This window comes from Hippichthys cyanospilos, chromosome 12 (assembly GCF_059441005.1).
Source record: "Hippichthys cyanospilos isolate Australia breed blue-spotted pipefish chromosome 12, RoL_Hcya_1.0, whole genome shotgun sequence".
NCBI classification, from domain to species: domain Eukaryota; kingdom Metazoa; phylum Chordata; class Actinopteri; order Syngnathiformes; family Syngnathidae; genus Hippichthys; species Hippichthys cyanospilos.
The window spans coordinates 8,096,903-8,106,748 of record NC_142380.1 but is presented as its reverse complement, the minus strand read 5'-3'; the positions used below and the strand labels follow the sequence as shown (position 1 = coordinate 8,106,748).

The following is a 9,846-nucleotide window of genomic DNA, read 5'->3' as shown; positions in this document are numbered from 1 at the left end:
TTCTTTAACGCTGCAAGGCCAATTAGATAGGTAGAACTTTATAAAATATATAACATCATATTTTATCAAGGCACAAGTTCTAAAAGTTTTAAGCAATAAGCAATGGGTGTGCGCACAAAAAGTACCTTGTTTGTTTAGATAAATTGTAAATAACAAAACCAGACATCAAAATTCAAATTGAAGCCTCCTCTACCCTGAACAAAACGCTCCTATCGTTAAACAATGAATAAAATATATTTGCTGAAGGCAGCCATCGACACAAGAGGGTTATGCGAGTCAATACATGCTTGCTATATAAAATAATCCGTCAGCCAAGACCGCTCCATCCATCCACTCGCAGATATCCTTCCAGACGAATCAGCCAGGTAAGTGGACATGATACTATACATCCGCAAGATAATACAATATCTTTGGATGGTCTTTGACATCTAATTGTTTGGGAGAAATCAATATCATTTTATTGCATGCATCAAGCAAATCCAATAGATTTTCTTTCTTGTATGAGTTGTAGTAATATTAATTCTACTCGTCCTGGGTTAGTTGCCAAGTGACTCTATCGCAAAGTTTTTTTGTTTCTATCATTTTACTGTTCAGTAGTTTTGACAGTTCATGAAGAAGTTTCATTCATTTTGAGGATGTTTGGCGTCCTCTAGTGTTCGTGGTACCCTTAGCATCTGCTTACTTTGCCAAATGGGTGATCCAAGTTCCAAGCAGTAGAATAGAACTCCATGAAACGCCTTAAAACGGTGACATGCAAGCAATTTACAGCCTGTGTAAACTCTGACCTGCTGATGGTGGACGACTGGGCCCGTTCTTTTCATTGTCTGTCACTCGTAAAATAAATAAATAAATAAATAAATAAATAAATAAATAAGGCAGGTTAGCTCTCAAAATTGTTTTGGGCTGAATCTTACGTTAACTTTCTTCAAAGGCCTGTTACGGGTGGTATTATAGTACCATCTAGTGGATGTTTGATATAACTGCATGTTATGTCAGTCGAGCAACCTCCCGACATGCATTGCGTGGGCGCCGTTGTTGATTCACTGTACGCTGAGCCGAACAGTAAACGGATGCTCGAACAAGCTATAAGTGTGGTGCTTTATTAATACAACACACACTCACAAACATGGTGTCAGAAGTGGACTTACATCGGCGCTGACGGCTACATGGCGCTAGCGTGTGAGTTTATTGTGCTTTACAGTGAATTTCTGAGACTCTGGTGCTGAACCAGGAAATAGGCATGGCCGCTAACATTCCCCCTCCAACTCCGATGACACTCAGCGGCAATCTGAGTGCGAACTGGGACATTTTCCGAGCGGAATATGAAGATTATGCTTTAGCAACGGGGCTGGTGAGCAAGCCCGGGGAGGTCCAGGCGGCGACCTTAAGGAGCATTATGGGAGCTGAATGCCGGCATGTCTACAAACACAACCTGACGCTGACGGACGTGGAGCGGGCGGACGTCTCTGTCATTCTGGATTCGCTGGAACAGTACTTTAAACCTGCAAAAAATGTGATCTATGAGCGCTACATGTTTGGCTGCTGTAAACAGGAGGATGGTGAGCCAATAGACTGTTTTGTGACTCGACTCAGAGAGAGAGCTGCTGCCTGTGATTACGGCGCCTTGAGGGATGAGTTGATCAGAGACAAAATAGTTATCGGCATTGCAAATGAGAGCACACGTAGACGGCTGCTACGGGAAAAGGACTTGACGCTTGCCAGCGCTATCGAAGCATGTCGAGCAGCTGAGTTGAGTGATCTGCAGTTGAGAGCTATTGAGCAGGAAAGATCTCACTTGGACAATGTCAACGCCGTAGGAAAACATACCTTCAAAAGACAATCTAGCACTGCGGAGAGAACGAGTGCTCATCCTAGATTACAGGATGTGAGTCCTTCCGCATGCAAATACTGTGGCACATTGCATGGGAGAGGAAAGGAACATTGCCCAGCATATGGCAAGAATTGTAATGCTTGTGGAACAGCGAATCATTTCGCAAGAGTTTGCAACAAAACGAAAAGAAAGGAGGGAAAACTACACATAGCTGAAGGACTGAACATGGACAAAGATAGTTCCGAGATGGAAACAAATGATGTGTATGCTGTGGAAAGCATTGGAGCTGTGAGGACAAGAGGCAAAAAATGGTTTGTCAAACTTCGGCTGAACGGAGCATTACAGAAATGCCAGATTGATTCGGGAGCTACTTGCAACGTCATGAGTCTCAGAGATAAAAAGAGACTGGCTCCAAAAGAAAAACTAAAGCGGAGCAACACCACCCTCAAGCTGTATTCAGATCATGGACTTCCATCATTAGGAGTTTCTACTATGGACTGTGAGGTGCAGGGCCACACATACAAATTGGAGTTTGAGATTGTGAATGCACGGCAGCTGCCATTGCTGTCAGGCTCTATGTCAGAAAAGATGGGGTTCATACATTTCACCATTCCAGAGGAGCTCAGAGTGGAGGAGCTCAACACAGTCATGCACAGTCTCGCCAAACCTCTCGCCAAGGAGACAGTCATCACAGCATATCAAGATGTTTTCACGGGTAGGGTGGAGGCACTCCCCGGAGAAGTTCACTTTGATCTAGATCCAGCGATTCAGCCGGTGCAGTGCGCGCCACGCAATGTCCCTGTGGCTTTGAAAGACGCTGTGAAGGCCCAGTTGGACAAATATGAAGCAGAAGGACATATCACGTCTGTCAGTGAACCGACAGATTGGATCAGCAACATGGTCATTGTCAGGAGACCAGATAAATTGCGTATATGCTTACAGCCGTATCACCTCAACCGCGCACTCAAGCGATCGCATTATATCATGCCCACGTTGGAGGATGTGCTTTACAAGCTACCTAAAGCCAGAGTTTTCACACTGGTTGACGCAAGAGATGCCTTCCTGCAGTGTAAGCTGGATGAAGCCAGCAGCTTCATGACCACGTTCTGGACTCCTTGGGGGCGGAAGAGGTGGTTGAAACTTCCGTTTGGCGTGTCGGTGGCTCCGGAGGTCTACCAGAGGAGGCAGCACGAGCTGTTGGCAGGGCTTCAAGGAGTGGAGCCTATAGCGGATGACATCCTGGTGGTGGGCTGCGGTGACAGCGATGAGGAAGCAGACAGGGATCATGATGCGAAGCTAGTAGCCCTTCTTGACCGCTGCCGTCAGGTCAAGTTACGCCTTAGTATCAGGAAGCTTCAATTCAAGGTGTCTGAAGTGCGTTTCCACGGCCACATATTGTCAGCGGTGGGTCTCAAGGTCGACCCAGAGAAAGTAAGGGCTGTTTTGGAAATGCCAGCCCCAACAGATGTCAAGAGTGTGCAGAGACTCATTGGATTTGTTACGTACCTGGCCAAGTTTCTTCCACAGCTATCAGAGGTTTGTGAGCCTCTGAGGAGACTCACTGACAAGGACGCAGTGTGGCACTGGTTGTCAAAACATGAGACAGCTGTCAAGGAAATAAAAAGACTTGTGACTATGACTCCGGTGTTGCGGTACTACGATGTCACGAAACCCGTCACAGTGCAGAGTGACTCCAGTCAACATGGCCTGGGTTGCTGTCTGATGCAGGAGGGTCAGCCCGTCGCATTTGCGTCAAGGGCGCTTACGCCCACGGAACAGAACTATGCGCAGATAGAGAAGGAGTGCCTTAGCATAGTGTTCGCCTGCCAGCGTTTTCATCATTACCTTTACGGTCGAGATATGGTCACGGCGGAGACGGATCACAAGCCCCTTATACCCATCTTCGGCAAGCCTCTTCTGAATGCCCCCAAGCGCTTGCAGAGCATGCTTCTTGCTCTCCAAGGCTACAACTTGCAAGTGGTTTACAAGCCAGGGCCGGACATGTTTATGAGCGACACACTGAGCAGGGCAGTTGTGTCCAGCTCACACCCCAGGATGGTGCGGACGGAGCATACAGTATGCAGTATGGTGGATGAGCAGCGTGCAATTGAGCACATAAATATGGCTGACTATCTCAACGTCACGGACAAAAGATTGGTGCAGATACAGAGGCACACAGACAAGGACGCACAGCTGCAAGCTGTGAAAGCTATCGTTCTGAACGGCTGGCCAACGATTAAGGACGACGCTGAGATGGCGGTGAGAGAATACTGGCCCATCAAAGAGGAGTTGAGTGTTCAAAATGGTGTGTTATTCAGAGGGCAGAGAGTTGTGATCCCTAAATCACTGCGAGCTGAAATGCTGGCCAGAGTGCACTGCAGTCACATTGGGGGCGACGCTTGCTACAGACAGGCACGGGAGACTTTATACTGGCCTGGCATGCAATTTGACATTAAAGACTATGTCAGTAAGTGCACAATATGCAATGAGTACGCTGTAGAGCAACATAAAGAGACAATGCTGAGCCATGAACTGCCTACACGCCCGTGGCAGATTGTGAGCCTGGATCTGTTTCAGCACGGTGGGAAAGAATTCCTGCTGGTGGTTGATCATTACTCAGATTACTGGGAAATTGATGTACTGCCGGACCTCAGTGCGGAGACGACGATTAAGCGATGCAAGGCTCAGTTTGCCCGGTATGGTCAACCCGACAGGGTCATCACTGATAACGGGCCTCAGTTTGCCTGTTCTCAGTTCCGACGGTTTTCAGTGGAGTGGGAGTTCGAGCATGTCACCTCCTCGCCGAGACATCCTAAGGCCAATGGGAAGGCGGAGGCGGCTGTGAAGATCGCTAAGAATCTGTGCAAGAAAGCCCTTCGTGAAGGAAAAGATGCTTGGAAAGCGATATTACAGTGGAGAAACACCCCGACAGAGGGGATGGACAGCAGTCCTGCACAACGTCTGATGGCACGGCGCCTGAAGTCGGCTTTGCCGGTGGCTTCCGCGCTGCTCGAACCGCGGGTTATTGTGGGCGTGGTTGACAAGTTGCGCCACAGGAAACAAGTCTCCAAGCTCATATACGACAGATCTGCAAAGGACTTGCCTGAGCTCTCGGTGGGTGAGGCAGTTCGAATGAAGCCGCTGCCGGGTGACAGGACGGGCATTTGGCGCAGGGGGGTGTGTCTGCGGAAAGTCGCTCCACGGTCCTACCTGGTGGAGGTCGAGGGTGCTCTCTATCGTCGCAATCGGGTCGACTTACGGATGGCGGAGCCGGTGTCTTCGCAACACTCGGTGACTGGTGTGGAGGAGTCTGCGTCTGGAGGCATTGGGGTTCAGGCACCGAGTGAAATGACTGAGGATCAGTGGAGGTTTTCTCCTCAGGTGGCTCAGGGCCGGTTTCCCAGCAGTTCGGGTGCGCCAGATTCTCCTAGGGTCTCGGAAACGTCATCTGTTCCATCGTCAGCACCATCTCTGTCCCCTGCTCTGTCGCGTTATGGCCGCCAGATACGGCCTCCCAGCAGACTGGACCTGTAGGTTCACAGGGCCTACAAGGGCGGCTGGGGGGGGGCGTTCTGGTTGTGGAGGGGGGGATGGAAGGGGAGCTGTTCTACTGTTGATGTTCTACTGTTACAATGAAAAGTTATTACTTGTCCGGTTCGTTAATGTTATTATACTGTTGATGTTCTACTGTTACAATGAAAAGTTTATTACTTGTCCGGTTCGTTAATGATATTATAAAAGAGTTTGGAGTTTGGGGTACTTAAAGAAAAGGGAGATGTTACGGGTGGTATTATAGTACCATCTAGTGGATGTTTGATATAACTGCATGTTATGTCAGTCGAGCAACCTCCCGACATGCATTGCGTGGGCGCCGTTGTTGATTCACTGTACGCTGAGCCGAACAGTAAACGGATGCTCGAACAAGCTATAAGTGTGGTGCTTTATTAATACAACACACACTCACAAACAAGGCCTAGCTACCAAGCAAGATCAAGTGGGCTTGTTAGTGATAAGTAACTAGACTAAAGTTATAATTCAGATTTAAATAAGAAAATTAGTAAATAAAAATGGCGTACCAGGAGTGATATCCGGGGTTTAATATTAATTACAGCCTGGCGTTAAATGCTTGGCATACTGAGTTCATTATAAACTTATTGAGACTCAACAATTACGTGATTCCCTTCTTGACCCTACACTAGCTAGTTAAAGGCTAACAATTGGATTACGTCACATCACGTTAGGCAATAAACACAGCTAAACTACTGGCGACAAAATTTTGGAAACCAAATTAAAACCTACATTGCTATTACGTCTTGACTGAATGTTTGAGCTCTAGATACATTCCACTCGCTCGAAAGACACTATTCATTAAATCTGAAAATCAAATGACATGTCAATCAACCCTGTTGGCGCTGACAAATGACGTAATAGCAAATCGTCAACACGACCCGCCCGAACCCGCCTCTCATTGGTTAATTTTAGGCACGGGACCCGATGAACCAATCTAAATACCGTAAACAGCGAAAATACGCCGATTAAACGCAGAGGAAAAACTTTACTATCTAAAAAAAAAATAGTGGTTCAGAGGTATTCAAATTGCGCATTTGGAAGTTGGTGTTTGCAAAAAAAAAAAAAAAAAAGTATATTAATTTTGAAAATTTATATTCAGGACTTTGGGGTATCAAATGCTAAACTTTATACACCAGATTGACCATTATAATTCTAACTTTGTGAACCTCCGGGTGTGCATGCAGCACACATCAGCAATCCCAGAGACATGTTAAAGTTGAAGGACTCATTGGTGTACCAACTCAACTTCACAATCTTGTGCTCACTCTCTTCAGGTTGCTGTGTTGACCAGAGTGAAAATGTTGTTCTTGGCTGTCACTGTTGCCCTGCTGCTCATGGCAGGTAAAAGTGTCACTTCATTGTTTAAAACAATCATGTACTTAGGACAACATCTATCCATATGGCTGACCTTAGTTTTGATTTTTCTTCTTTAGGTACAGGTGCCAATCACCATGCCTTCCATGATGACGACCTCCATAATCTTCACCATGAGCTCCATTATCTTAATGACGACCGCCATCATGGTGACCTCCATTATCTCCACCGTGACCTCAACCATGAGCTCCATTATGACGGCCAAGATTATTTCCAATAAGTGGAAGCGTTCCAATGTTTATTTTAGGCGTGTATTTCCAGTGTGATGGGAAATTGTATTGTCTTCTTTCTCCAGTAAGAGTCGTCTCAGTGTTTGAAAGCACTTCTCTGGTCTCTGTCCTTCAGTTGTTTGACAAAGCATGAAAAAAAAAAAAAAGCAATAAAATTATTTAACTGATTTTTTGGGGACTCTTGTTGTGCATGAATGGCCGGGTCCTCCTCCTGCTGCAGGAGTGTCAAAAGTTGGTTGCCTTCTCGGCCTTCCTTTTCAGTGTAAGTGGCAAAACGGGTTTTAAAAGCAGTGTACATGGAAAGTAACTATTGACTGGTTTAATTCCACTGCTGAAAATGGCCAAATACAATTTCTTTGGAATTTAAAGGGAGTATATGCGCACTTTTTTGCATGTGCCCATGGGAGCTTTTGGGGGATTGCGGTAAATGCAGCAATACAGACTGTACCAACAGCTGTCCATAGAATTAACAGACAAGGTCAGAGTGCCTCCTGTTGAACATTAGCAAGTTTTAGAAATGTATCATTGAAAATAGTCAAAATCTTACATAGTCATAAAGCCACATAAACTGGCAAGGCCTCTCCACCATCCACTGTCATGGGTGTTGGTCTTTTAGTACAATGTTCATGTTCTGGTCAATTTTTTACTAGAACAGTTCAACATAGATTTTTTATTAAATACAGGCCAGAACACATTATGTTAATACTAGAAATGTCACTGCAAATATTTTTTCTTCTAGATCATAAAACCCATTTAAATTATTGGAATTAAAAGTCAAGTTGTAGGCATAAACATTAGCATGCAACTACGTTTTACAGCAGTTTAAGACGTAACATGTGTCAATCTCAAATATTGGCACATTCCACTTTATTAAATACTTTATTTGGTAATTACAAAACATCAACACAAGATCGAACTGTCACATTTCAAATCATACCCTCATTAGTTTAGTTTGTAAATATCAACTATTAAAAAAAATGTCACATTGTAACATCTCATTCTCTTCAGTACATACAGAATATAATCAGTAACTAAAAATAACTGGTGGCGTATTGTCTTCAATAGCAATGTTAACTTTGTCAAATCACAAAGCTTATACCCTACTAACAAGACAATTAGGAAAATTTGTATCCAACAAGGGTAAAAAAAACCCTATCAGTCATAGAAAATGGCACTGAAAATTTCTAAACTATGAGCAATAACATTTTTTTTTTTTTTAATATTCTACAGATTCTGTAACACTGATGCCTCTCCAGAACTCCTGAAAAGCCTACCCTAAAATTAACATGAATGTAGTCAAGCACATTGGGTATTAAGATGCTCGCCTCACGAAGTCAATGTTGAGAACCTAAAAAAAAAAAAAAAAAAAAAAACAGAAAAAAAAAGTTGGGGTTATTACATGAGGATTTGTTGAACCAAAAACGTCGTTTCAAAGCCACGTGAGGTCAAACTCGTCAGAGAAATGTATAATAATCATTAGTTTCAGGTGAAACACGGACATTTGCAACTCATCATTCAAAGTTTGACCATGAGAAAAAGAATCTTTTGAAACAGAAAAGACGACATTTTGTTTGGCTCGGATCGAAATTGAGCACCAAAACAGGTAGCATGTAAAAACAAAAATGGCAGTGGATTACCAAAAATGAGCACAATTCTATCTAAATTGTAAAAGGGTTAACAAAGAAGCTGGTTCACAATTTAATTTAAGCAACATAAAGAAATTGACATGATCTTTAGCTGCCATCTTGCTAGATGAGGCATGAGAACCACGAGGTGGGCAGCCAACGAAGTAAGCTCGCCAACACGGAAGTGGCACCATCACAAGTCAACAACGACTGATGAGAAGTTAATATTTGAGGAACTGGGTAGATAAAAAATTAGACCTACCGTGTAAGAATTGTGGCCCAGTCGGTTAACGGCCACGCCATACACTCGACAGACCACACTTGCTGACAGCTAAGGACGAGAGAGATAGGGCACAGAGTGACCGCTTCTTTTATGTGGTTTCAGCGTCACGTGACACCTGTCCCCGCCCCCCCAGAACAATAAAGACTTCTGGGAAAAAGATGCGTACTCCCTTCCGGTGTCGTTTGATAATTATTAATCATTAAACAGATAAATAAATTAGCAAGAGAAATAACAATAATCAAGCACATTATACGTTTTTTATGGACTTATTAAAGCAGCACATATGTACATTGGTTGGTTGATTGAAGATATAAAAGACACATAAAACACAACATACAAAATAAAACTAAAATTAAAGGAAAAGAAAGAACGAAAGAAAGAAAAAAAGAAAGTCATCAATTATTAGTCATCTCATATTTAGACAAGGAGGCGGGCTTGGTGGAGCAGTGGATTGTTGTGTCCGCCTCACAGTTCAGGGACACTCAGGCCTTCCTGTGTGGAGTTGGCATGTTCTCCCCGAGCCCATTTAGGTTCTCTCCAGGCATTCCAACTTTCTCCCACACTGCAAAAACATGAATGGCAGCTGTATTGGACCTACTAAATTGTCCTTAAATGAGTTTGGGTGCGTGAATGGTTGTTTGTCTCTGTGTTCTCTGCAATTGGCTGACAACCAGTTCAGGGTGTCCCTCGCCTACTGCCGAAGCCAACTGGGATAGGCACCAGCAAGCCTGCGACCCTTGTGAGGATAAGCAGCTCTAGAAAAATGATGAATGGCTTTTGTAGGAAATTCCACTAAATTCACTATATAACTATGCCTTTTTCTAATCAAATTATATATATATATATATATATATATATATATATATATATATATATATATATATATATATATATATATATATATATCCTTAAATAAAAAGTATTATACTTTGT

At 43.9% G+C, this 9,846-nt stretch overlaps 1 long non-coding RNA gene across 1 annotated transcript; it reads right to left on the bottom strand.

Moving 5' to 3' along the window:
• Positions 1-7,855: 7,855 nt before the first annotated feature.
• Positions 7,856-9,026, bottom strand: LOC148414701 (uncharacterized). The gene is made up of 2 exons (XR_015867483.1): positions 8,893-9,026; positions 7,856-8,353 (listed from the first exon to the last, which is right to left on the bottom strand). It is a non-coding gene; the product is annotated as an uncharacterized LOC148414701 (long non-coding RNA).
• Between the last annotated feature and the right edge of the window lie 820 nt (positions 9,027-9,846).